The 12,992-nt window shown below is 36.5% G+C and overlaps 1 protein-coding gene across 1 annotated transcript in view; it reads right to left on the bottom strand.

Annotated features, from left to right (window-relative positions):
• Positions 1–5,823, bottom strand: part of LOC126974424 (muscarinic acetylcholine receptor DM1) — a 105,107-nt gene extending 99,284 nt beyond the window's left edge. Inside the window, exon 1 of the mRNA XM_050821913.1 lies at positions 5,707–5,823. The gene's annotated coding sequence lies outside the window, so the exon portion shown is untranslated. The remainder of the gene's footprint in view (positions 1–5,706) is intronic.
• Positions 5,824–12,992: the final 7,169 nt, after the last annotated feature.

The following is a 12,992-nucleotide window of genomic DNA, read 5'->3' as shown; positions in this document are numbered from 1 at the left end:
TCTTTTCTTTTAAAATTTAAACATTTATTAAATTTTGAGTTTTGTTGGATATAGGACACGATAAATATTATAATTACTTTTTTACACATTACTGCCACGTTAGGAAAATACGTCCTAACGTTTGCTGAGAATTTTCCTTTTTGCGAATAGCGCTGCTGCCTCGTTTGTTATTCATTCTAACTTATTAAATAATCCTTAAATATTTTAAAGTATTAATATCTCTTTCTTTATTGTTTTTTAACATTTGTTTTGTTATTTTTTCTTTTCTTTATATAATGTTAATTGTTCATATCTATTGTTCTTGTATAAAAATTGGTGGCAGTTTTCGCAAATAAAGATTATTATTATACAAAACACTGTACAGGATAGAGCAAAACTTGAACTAGAACTAGAACAAGCATAATATAGAGACAAAAAATAAACGTAAGAAAGAAAAGAAGGGCAATCACACCTAATTTAAGGATATTTAAGTATTCCGAACATATTGTTGTAGAGTTTGCGAAGAGATACAAACTCTATATAAACGTGCTTTATAATATCAAAGTTTTGTCGTTGTTCGTGCTTCAACATCTTAATTAATTTTAAAAAAGTATGTTACGTATTAAATATATACAGCTTTTTTATCTAATTAACGTATTTAACAAGCCCTGTGTTAAACTTCGTATAAAGTTATACTTAATATGCAAAATGTTGACTATATTGCTGACAACACTGTCAATACAATGATAATGTTGAAGCTTTGTAGTACGTGGAAGAAAGCTCCTTGAAAACCGCACTGTGGAGGACCGCCACACATCCAGATGGTGGGGATGATATCCTAGCTTGTGGCATGTCGTGCGAGCAGGAATAGTTTAAACAGCTCTTCAGAACACTCCCCGTGATATATGCCCCGACAATTCGAGCTGCTCTACGTTGCACGCGGTCAAATGGGTCGAGCTGATACTGGAGTGCGCCAGACCAGAGATGACAGCAATACTCCATGTGTGGCCGGACCTGCGCTTTGTAGAGCGCTAGAATGTGGGCTGTCTTGAAGTATTGCCGTGCTCTATTATAGTTATCTCCATAGTTCTGAAGTGTTAAATTTTTTATGTAATATAAATTGTCTTATTTGTGTACGATAGCGCATTAAATGAATATTGTATTTAACTAAATAAATGAAGTTTCATACTGATAAAGCAATTCGTGCGAATTCCCTAACCATTCCAAAATATTCTAAAATGGACAACGTTAATGTTCAACTTCTGCCGGCAATCCCGTAGTGCAAAGCGTATTTTTTTTATAATGAATATGGTTGATAGAAGTGAAGACAGTGGAAGAAGAGGTGGATGAAATGGACATTTACCTGTAACACCAGAGGAATCACAAGAGTATCCTTTTAGAAAAGTATCCGCTCTTATATCGAAAGTACCCATTCTGTACTTGACGATTCCCGCAAACACAATGCGAGGAAGCTTATTTCGTTTTATCTCTAAACAGTAATTTTCATTATAATAACGCAAGAAATAAGGGATTACTTGTAACTAGTTCTAATAGGCTATATAAGATACATAATACCTTTAAGGGTAAATGTATACACTTTTATAATAAAGTCTCAGCCACAGTTCAGGCATTATCTATAAATAAATTTAAATGTTTTATTAAAAATTCCTCCGTCGTAAATACTCTTTTCCACATACCCCTGATCTACAGGCTATAAATCTGGAAAAAAAGCTGCAAGGCGTTTTAAATCACTAACAGCTGATAATCGCTGGACGATTGAAAACCGGAGTTGACTGGTCTTCATCTTAATCATTCTCACTTAGGGCTCCTTTTTGAATGTTATTTACATTATCAGCAATGGAAGAATATCCAGGAAACCCTGCAGGATCAGGGGTTTTTGTTCTTCTATTATTGCTCATAAGTCTTATTAAACGGGACGACGAATCGTATTAAGGTAGTGGGTACTACTGTATAAGATACAAGTTTCTTCCGGCACTGGTCGACGATTTCCCGAGAGAGACTTACATGGCCAGAACTTTTAAATTATTAAAGTGTTGCGAACCAATATTGATCCGGTTATTTTAATGTAATTAGGGATCTCTATTATTTTTAAATTAAAAACATCTGATTTTACATACAATGTACAAGAGAAAAAATTTTTACAATGAGTGGAGCAGTTTTTGAATTTAATTTATTTTAAGCATTTTTTCTTTTACGAAAATAAGGGACGTTCAGCTGATGGTAATTGTAACGCCCTGCCCATTACAATGTAGTGCTGCTCAGGATTATTAAAAACCCTAAAATTCTGATAGTTGAGACATAACTTGACAAGTCTCATTTACCCAGTAATTTCACTAGCTACGGCGCCCTTCAGACCGAAACACAGTTATTGTTTATACATTACTGCTTGACGCCGTTGTGGTACCCATAATCTAGCCGGCATCCGGTGCAAAGGAGCCTCCCACTGGTACATAAATACAGACCGACAAAAATTAAAACTGTCCTCCTTGCGATATTAATGCTTATGAGTTAATATTTTTACAAATAAATTGAAAATGATGGGTGTTTTTAAATTGTATTTGAAGCTACAAATATTTCTCAATTGTGTGCTCTGAGATGTCTTCGAGCGCTGTTCCCAATGCAGTTGTAGTAACAAGGTAAACTAACAGAATGCTTTATTCTTTAAATCTGACATTCTCAGAACAGCTTAATTAGTTTTTAAGAGCACAGGTCAAATATTTTCGTGTTAGTTTCGGTTTTTCGTTCGGAATTCCATGCAACGTTAAAAAAATTGCAAGTTTTTTTTATGACACTAAGGGATGAGACGAGCAGGCCGTTAAGCTAATGGTAATTGATACGCCCTAGAATTATTGAAAAAATTCTGAGCGGCACTGCAATTGCGCTCGTCACCTTGAGGCATAAGGCATAAGATGTTAAGTCTCATTTGCCCAGTAATATCACTAGCTATGGTGCCCTTCATACCGAAACACAATAATGCTTACACATTACTGTTTCATGGCAGAAATAGCCGCCGTTGTGGTACCCATAATCTAGCCGGCATCCTGTGCAAAGTAGCCTCCCAATGGTAAGATCTTTATAACCTGACAATAGAAACATTTTTATTTACTTATGTTTTCAAAAATACTCATATGTTATGTTTCTTAGTATATTCTATGGCTAATGTTCTAACTAAAAGCTTTTTAATAACAATAGCTACCTACAATCGGGATTCTAAGCCAATAAAACTTTTAATTTGATTGCCAACAACCACAAACGGACCTTATCAGATTTAGGGTTTGTATACTTATTTACGTGAACTATAATATATATAATATAATAATATAGTGACACACTTGTTACACAAATTATCTTGCCCCAAGGTAAGCATATATAGCCTGTGTTATGGGTTACAAGACAATGATATATTTAATACAATATACTTACTTAACCATACATAAATTCATATAACCATACATATAAACTTACATAAATACATTTAAACATCCATGACTCGGAAACAAGCATCCATATTCATCATATAAATGAATATGGATGTTTGTTTCAAGTTTTTTTTTTAAGTTTTTAAATATTTAAATAGTAATATGGAATCACCAGTCTGGACCAAATGCTGCCCAGGCATGGGAATACTTTTATTTTTTTTCCTTACACGAAGAGGTATTTTAAAAAAAGGAGGCGAAAATTTCTAGAACACAAGTCCCAACTCTACTTCTATTTACGCCGAAAGTAGGGCTTCGCGCGGCTGTTATGATATTGCTGTTACTAGCCTGATTGTTAAAAATATTTGCTCTAAGCTGTAGTAGGTACAGATCGTTGATAAATATTGAAATCAGCATCATCATTTCAGGAAGAAAATGTGGACCCCTACTGGACAAAGACCTCCCCCAAAAATCGCCATGACGATCAGTCCTGCGCTGCCCTCATCCAACCTATTCCGGCGATTTTGATCAGATCGTTGGTCCATCTTGTGAGGGCCTACCAACACTACGATATCCGGTACGTGGTCGCCATTAGAATTTACTGCCCCAATGCCCAACGGCATCTGTACGTCGAGATACTCGTATGTGCCCTGCCCACTACCACTTCAGTTTCTCTCCATTGCCCTCTGAGCGACTATGAGCTTTCTCATAGGGTTTTTCTATAGTTAGCGACCACGTCTGCCTTCCGTATGTCATCACAGGTAACACACACTGGTTATAATTTCACTTCGTCAGGCACCATAAAGTTATTCATGCATGCTGGCAGTAGTATATCAGTCAAGTAATAACCGCACGAATTTTTCATGAACGTAAAAACCTACCACCCATTTAAAATAGACTGCCTCAGACCTGAGAAGAACGGCCGCAAGAGACTCAGCGGGCTTTTATTTATAAAAATATGGATTACTATGGTATATCGTATATTAAACATTTATAATTAAAGAGACTGAGAATGTTCGCTCCATTCCTAGTCTGTGGTAACATTAAGAAAATCGTTCCTGCTATAGTAACCTTTCCCACACAAACGTTTTTTAACAATTCTTTTAAATTTCATAACACATTTGTTTTGTACATTTTCTGGGATCATATTGTTGAAGCATATACATCGCCCAATAAAAGACTGACTAACTCGACTTAACCGAGTAGTAGGCATTACAAGTTTATGTAATGCCCCACTGATCAAGTTTATTTTAAATTCTTGATCCTTAAATTTGCCAAAGGGGGTTTGTTGAGGCATTGGAATCACATCCGTAAAATAACATTTCTAACACTAAGGGAAACCTTCTCCGGGACACCACCGCGAGTGGTTGCGTGTCCGTAAGCTACCAAACTAGACACCTTACAGACACCAGATTCATGACGCATCCGAGCTGGTCGCGCCACCAAATTGGTTGCGCAACCAAACTGACACCAGGTGAGTAACTCCCTATAGAGCTGTATACATTTGTTGGTGGCGACGACTGGTTGCGCCACCGTGGTGTCCCGGTGAAATATACCCCTAAGGCGAGGAAAATAATACTCAATACCATGCAACTAACGTAATAATAACAATAACATAATTCAAGATAAATGGAGATTTATATAAACTATAATTTTTCGAATAAATTTTCGTCACGTCTCTTAATAAATATACTAACAAAATATTCATCAAATTTCAAAATTTTTGTTTTCATTAATATTTTTTGCGGCCTGATTTTTTATCAGAACCATCGGAAAATACGCCACGGAATACGTATCAAAACACGGTAACTAAATACTTAAGGTATTTAATATATTTTATGGTAGAGAAACTCACGTTCATACATTATTAAATAGTAATAACCTTCTATGTTAAACTCATATTTACCACTATTTTACTATTTAATATTCTTATCTATTTATCAATCTAAAGTAGCAACCATTTCATCACAAATTTATCGAAATTCATAATACCTTTATAGGTGTTTAAATGCACTGTAAGAACGTATTTTATCGACATATTCTAAACATGAAGACTTGTGTAACTGATAATTTTAATGTTAAATATGTGTTCAACGATTAGAATAATTGATATATTACGGATTTATAAGTCCAATTTGACCACAGATTGACTAAGAACTTCGAAACCCACCCCTAAAAACGCTTGACTTTGACAAAATACTATATTGTTTACTCAGATTCTATAATCCGATCGCATAAAAGCCCATACCTGTATTTGCATTATTAATGATTGACTAACTGTACAACATACCTTTTAAATCAGTCATGGTCCGGAAGCGGGCAGCATCTCGAAGCCATTTCTCAATACACCCTCACCATAACCACTCCACGATCAGCATTATAGAGCTGTTGCAAGCGTGCAATCTCTTCAGCTAGATTTCATTCACTGGGATGGCCCGGGCAACGGTTCCACTGCGCAAACTCCGCGGGAGTGACAGAAGAGCCCTCTGTTCTCCTTACGCTTCAGAGGTCAGAGGAACAGCCGCGAGTATCAGCCATAAATAAGTAAAAAGTCTTACAAAGCCTTTATATATACGAAAATTGGTGGAAAACGAAAAGAATCTCTTGATTGCTGTACGGGATATGTTTGTTTTCATTTCTTAGCTTTTCTGTTTCCAAGAGTTAATTAAATTAAATCGAGTTAATTAAATAATATAAATTTGCATAATGTTCTCCCTCTGGCGGGGTTGGCAAACTAACAGAGACGAAGGAATTTTAAGCTAAGTGCTTCCATATTTACCTTGTGTAAGCACGCTTTTACAAGCAACTATTAAAACATAATTAGTATTTAAAGCCTACTTCCATAGCATGCTTAGGATATTAATAATAAATAAAGTTAAAAAAAAACACTAAAAAACACGTTTTGGTTGAAAAGAGGTTGAGATTCTCAAATGAACATCAATTCCTGCCTTATCGACGATAGATGAAAAAAATATTATAAATTAACAAAAATCATATTTTGCATATTGAAAAATAGAATAATTTTATCAATTTAATGCATTGTCCTCGGTCCTCGATAAATCTACGAAGTTTGAACGAAATCTGGCCGTAAAAAGTGGGTCATAATCGCGCCGAAATGAGTCTGTTACCAACAAACATACATACAGGTGAAGCTAATTATAAACCGTGTAAAATTAAATAAAATATACATTTTTGAGTGATTAAAACCTATTCTGCTATGCTATGTGTCCGGCTAATGGATATTTGGAATTTAAAGACCTACCAGCGACTTCGTCCGCTTAAAATAATTAAAATTTCGGGATTCAATATACCATAATAATATGTCCTTTCACACTGTGTAGTTAAGGAAAGAAAGCATATTTTGATATGCTTTCTTAATAAAGAACTCGTGCAGCATTAAATACTTTTAGGTCTATTAGTTTATTGTTTTGTTTGAATGCGTAGCTACATAAAATACAACCAGCCAAGGTTTAATAAAAAAAGATAACTGCCATTATAAGAAATAAATTCAAATATTTTGGAAAATCAGAAAACGAAAAATCGATGTGCAGCAAGAATATGTGATTATTAGCAACTTGGGAACTTTATAAGGACATTATCTTTATTTTAATTATGTATTTTATTTCGCGTAGCTCCTAAGTGTTAAGAAGGTAAAAGTCGGGCTTGCACACGAATTGTAAATCTGTTAAAAAAAAATGTTTTATATTTCCCTTTCTCTCTAGTCGTTCCCTGATGATTGAGGATCGTGGTCATCAACAAGTGGTCCACACTTGGAGTGAACTATTTGTTTCCTTTGGCTTCTGTCCATCGCGGCCCTGACGACGGACCTAAACCTCAGGGACCTGGAGTCTTTTATTTAGTCGGTCCATCTGGTAGGTTATTGGCCTCGGGCTCTCTTGCCATTTGTGTTCCCAACTACGATCAATTTCTCCAGGCTCTCATTACCCCTTCGCATTATGTAGTCAAAATACGAAAGAATTCGTTGGTGGCATATCGTGGACGGACGGGTTATTATTTTGAGCTGTGAGTGTATCGACACATTTGTTCTCTTGGCCGTCCAAGGTGTCCTCAACATACGTCTCCAGCACCACATCTCCAAGGCATCAATCCCCTGCCTGACTGACCAACAGTTGGTTGGTAATTGGTATAGAAGAAGACGGACAAACAATTGATTAGTATGGAAACCAATAAGCATGTAGGTACTGTAAGTATAAATGGGTTACGAATATATCCGGTTTTAATTAAAGATGTCATCGTATAACACTCACCGGGAAATTAATTCAAGCTGTATGTTAGCAGCTGATTACGACGTTATTGCAGAAGCCTGACTGACAAACTAGGGTTGCTACTAATATAATATTTGAAACATGCTTAAAGACAGTAGGAAGTAATTTAAAATACCGGCCAAGTGCGGGTCAGTTTCGTCCACAGAGGGTTCAAAATAGGAAGAGGTTTTTTGCATTCTTCGACCCATATCGAAAACATATACATCATAAAAATAATTAAAAATATGTTTAAGCTTGTACCACAGAGTAGAGATGGATACTTACGTATTAACTTGTACCAATGAACTCCTCTATTACGATACCCCACGTGATATGTTACTTTTCAAAACTCGAACCGCCATTATCTGTTTCCTGTTCCTGTTTTTAATTACTCAATCACAATAGGCCAGTTTCATCTATCAAAATTAAATTACGAAAGTTTGAAAGACAGTTTGTACCTTAATAAATACGGATTGAATACTAATTTGTTAAGAAAAGATTAGAATTATTTATAGTTTCAAAATTAAAATCATATTTTTATTATCCGTGTGTCACGTGATCGAAGACGCCGACCACAATTTTGCGACGTCGCTGCTAAAGCAGAAACAAATTAATATTATTTTTAGCAACACACCAACGATACGGAAATGAAAAATGAATAACTGGACATTTGACGTTTCTTTGTTTATGTTATTATAACGTCACGATCATGGCGGCTCCCTATTCGGCGCGACTATTGATCGTTTAAATTTAAACAATTTTTTTAAGCATAAAGTGATAAAAATTATTTTGAGGAACAAAAAATACCAGTTGGCTATCGAATCTTTACGATAAAATTTTATATATTTTAAAAATTCGAAGAATAGCCTAATGTATAGTTTTCAGTCTTTTCCCTATACTTGTAGTACTATACGACGGTATTACTTGCCAAATTTCATAATCCATGTCTCAAACATCTCGAGCTTTTACCATTCAATGTTCCTGCCAGGTCTTTACGCACGCACAGAACTTTCAACCTACCGACTCCTAGAAGCAATAGTGGGGTTTCGCGCGCCTCTTTACAGAATGTGTTCTTCATTGGTTTCTCACATTAATGTCGACCTGTCGCGCTCCTCTACTGAGTCATTTAAGAATAAGTTAAAACAACACTTGCTGTCCTTACCTTAAACCTTGTATCTTTATTCATTATAATAACCATTAGTATGTCTGTCGGTGTCTTGATTTATATAATATTGTGTATTCGCCTAATTATTCTATTGTTTTTTTATCTTTACGTTCTGTTGTCATGTCTGTCTAATTGTATTCTTTGTGTTAAACTGTTCTAGGATTTATCCAATATTGTAATTTTTATATTTTATTCAACTTCATTTTTATTATAGTGGTGTATCTGTTTGTTTCCTTAATAAATAAATAAATAAGTCCTAGGTCAACAGGAAATTCCCTAAAAATTTTAATTCCCTTGAGAGTGTCCAAATATACGTTTCTTGTGGCATTAACGGTCGTTTCTTACTTTTACGCTTACTTAGATGGTTGATTTTTTGAGCTTCAAAAGACTGTAAGCTTGATTTTTTTTTTTTAATAAGTGGTCCCTGTGCAAAGGAGCCTCCCACTGGTAAATGTAGAAAGTATGGAGTTTTAATTACCGAGATAAAGGGAAACAGACAGACAGATAGACGGGCGGACGGGTAACAAAGTGATCCTATAAGACTCAGGATTCTCGAAAAAACATCTCCGAAAATTCTGTTGCAAACAATTGCGCCCGTCACTTTCAGACTTAAGATGTTAAGTCTCATTTGCCCAGTAATTTCACTAGCTACGGCAATGGAAAGTTCCTTCTATGGCGATGTTAATTCCGCTTCGAAGCTTTTCAATTACAATAAGTAAGTGGACTTGCCGACATATACGCTGTTTTAATTCGTAATGGTGTGGCTTCACTAGCGGGCGATGTTTCGTGTAGTCCGCGAAAAACATCAGTACGGGTTCACATGATGTTATGTTGTTGTGGCTACATCTACGCAGTCAACTAGATCGCCTACCGGGCGATCGACGAGAATTATAATAGCTTAAATTCATGGTGGTATTTGGTACGAACTAATTGGTCCGCCGTCGTAATCGGTACGGTCCGGACGGTAATAATAACAATTTTGTGCGATCATCGGTCACGCCAATCAAACCTCCGTAGTCTATCCTACCTAAAAACCAACATATTACCTAAATGTAACATTGAATATGGTTGGCGTAAATGGGAGTATTTATTGCCAGACACATTAAATGGTTTGCCTGCAACCGTTTTAGAAAGCATTGAGAAAAAAACCAGACAAGGCAAAGTATATATTAAACAAACAATTTTTAATGTAATTATGTGTATTATCAGGCGTGTTAATATAATTAGTATAAGATATCAATAAGGTAATAATGTAAGTAATTAAGAGCGGTCTCGTCCCCACGGATAAACCTTCCATGGTTTCTTGTGGGTGACTTTATATGTATATTCTGTGTATTACTTTTTTATTTGTGAACAATAAAGAAAAAAAACATGTGATCGAGTATGGTCCGCTACCGAACCGCGTCAGATGGTTCGGCCATACCAAGCCCGATCATGCGTTTAGGCTATTATGAAGCGTGGAATGTTGTCGCGACAAAATCCCTTGATACGCGCCCATTTACCGACAGTGCCGCGATGGCGAATATTCGCCGTAGCCCGCTTATGAAACCCGAGCAGTACTGATAATTAAAACATTGGATTTCTTATTTAGTTAGATCTTATCACGGGTATCGGAGTTTCAATGGCCTTTAAGTTTCTTGTATGTTATTTTACAAGCTCTACTTTTTGCGAACATATTATGGTAGATTCAGTAATCTGAAGACAAAAATATTTTAAACCTGGCCTGTTTTCTAACAGCAAGAGGCGATATCTAGACGTATAAATTATCTAAGTTTATTATATATTATTTTTTTATACCACGAAGATCTAAAAAGGCCGTCAACAACATTGCATCGCTTTTGGCACATTTACTTCACTTTCACCAGAGGGAAGCTTTTAGCAGGGCTTATCATTTTCTGTCACCAACCAGCAAAGTGAAAGCACTGTTAATGGTTCGGTGTAATGGGCACCGTATTTTTTTTGCAATTGAGCAACATCTTAACAAACAAAAAAAAAATGATCGTATGTACGCTCAATGACCGATTTATGGTCAGTTTTAGAGAGTACGGCTTGCTCTAAGCGCCATGATAATTTGGAGTACCTAAAACAATCCGTACGATTGGCAGTGAAGAATTTCCCCATGGAAAGAGTGCATGCTTCTATTGATAACTGGCCTCAACGTTTAAAGGACTGTTCACTGGACTGTTTAAAGGACATTTCAAATAAGCTTTTTATATTTTTAATTGTTTTATATTTATGTATGAAACTAACGCACTGTAAAAGTAATAAATGTTTGCTATAGACATTTTTTTTTCCTTGTTTCAGTACTTATGGCAAGACTAGGTATTACCACGCCCACACATACGATTTTCAATACTAACATTTAAATAAATTAAATTAATGAAAACCGAAACACAAGTAGTACTGGAACACAAGTGCTTAACGGTAGAGAAAGGAACCGCTGGATACCCATCTAGACGTGCAATAAAGCCACTGGTAAAAGAGTTTGCATGTTGCCCTTTCACGCTTTGTCTAGTCAACCGATCATGATGATTTCAACAATTTGGTTATCGTTTCCAAGGTTCTTGGGGAAGTGGAAACGAAATTGAGATTTTTTTTGAGATCCGAAATGGCCGCAGTATTTTATCCTTTCATGGATCATCATTTCATAGATAGAGTTTTCTAGGCTCTTGGCAGATCCAAGATAGCCGCCACGTATAGTTATCATTATGGTTTTTTTATGGAAAAGGAGGACAAACGAGTCACCTGATGTTACGTGATCAACTGTGTCTACATTCTCTTGCAATGCCACAGGAATCACAGACGCTTTGCCTGCCTTTTCGGCTGTACCATATCAAGATAGTGGTGAACGGCGTTTAAAGCGAAGTGGATTCCCCTAATGCTTAAAAGTCTACACAAAGCATGGAGCAGGTGCCGTGGTGTTGATGCCTCGCTAGTCTCAGACATGCGTGGTCCTTTGCCCTGCCCAAATACGACGGAAAGCCCGAGCGAGGATGATCGAGAACGGATTTTGCGACTCTGGTAGAGCCGGTAGCTTCCAGGGGTAACATCTCTTTGAGGACCGCTGTCATATTATGATGGAGGGATGGGGATACGAAACATAACGGCACAAGGCCGCTACTTGACACCGCTTTTCTGTGCGAGTATGTTTAGTGTGAGAAGTTAACGATAATCTTAAACAAAGCCATTAGAGATTAAACAAATAATATAAAACTATTACGATGTATTAGAAATATTGAAGTGAAAGATTGGCAATGCGAAAGAGTCAGCATTAAGAGTGTGTTAGAGTGAGATAGACAGACGAGACCATTTCCGTACACGCTGTCGGTCTGTAACGTCCTGATGTTTCCAGGGAGGCTCCTTTACACAGGATGCCGGCTAGATTTTGGGTAGGTACCACAACGGCGCCTATTTCTGCCGTAAAGCAGTAATGTGTAAGCATTACTGTGTTTTGGTCTAAAGGGTGAATGAGATAGAGATAAATGAGAATTAACATCATGCCTCAAGGTGAGGAGCGCAATAGCGAATTTTTGGGGCACCGCATTGTAATTGGCAGGGCTTATCAATAACCATCAGCTGTACGTTCTGCTCGCCTCGTCCCTTATTTTCATATAAAAAATATTTTATAGTCTCAAGGTTGTCGCTCCTCTCTCATCTCATTTAAGTTACATAGTAACCATAACCACACAAACGTTTTATAACGATAGTTTTAAATTTCGAAATACACTTGTTTTGAACATTAGACGAATAAATTAAGTTAATGATAATTGTGGTGTAGTAGAAACTCCCATAATTTGATAGCACTATACATATTTAAGGAACAAGTGAAGGTATCTATATCCTTTACATCAACAGTTCACACATGCAACAAGTCAAAGATCGCACCAGTTTCACCCAATTCACAAAAAAACATTGTTTTTTTATGGAATAGGAGTCACCTGGTGTTAAGTGATCACCGCCGCCCACATTCTCTTGCAACACCAGAGGAATCACAGGAGCGTTGCCGGCCTTTAAGGAAGGTGTACGCAAAATTTTTGAAGGTACCCATGCCGTATCATCCCAGAAACATCGCACAAGGAAGCTCATTCAACAGTTGAAAACCCCACTGTGGAGGACCGCCACTCATCCAGAGGGTGTGATTGATAT

The sequence above is a fragment of the Leptidea sinapis genome, chromosome 32 (assembly GCF_905404315.1).
Source record: "Leptidea sinapis chromosome 32, ilLepSina1.1, whole genome shotgun sequence".
In the NCBI taxonomy this organism is placed as follows: domain Eukaryota; kingdom Metazoa; phylum Arthropoda; class Insecta; order Lepidoptera; family Pieridae; genus Leptidea; species Leptidea sinapis.
Note: the sequence above shows the minus strand (reverse complement) of the source record. Positions and strands in the feature narration are given on the sequence as shown.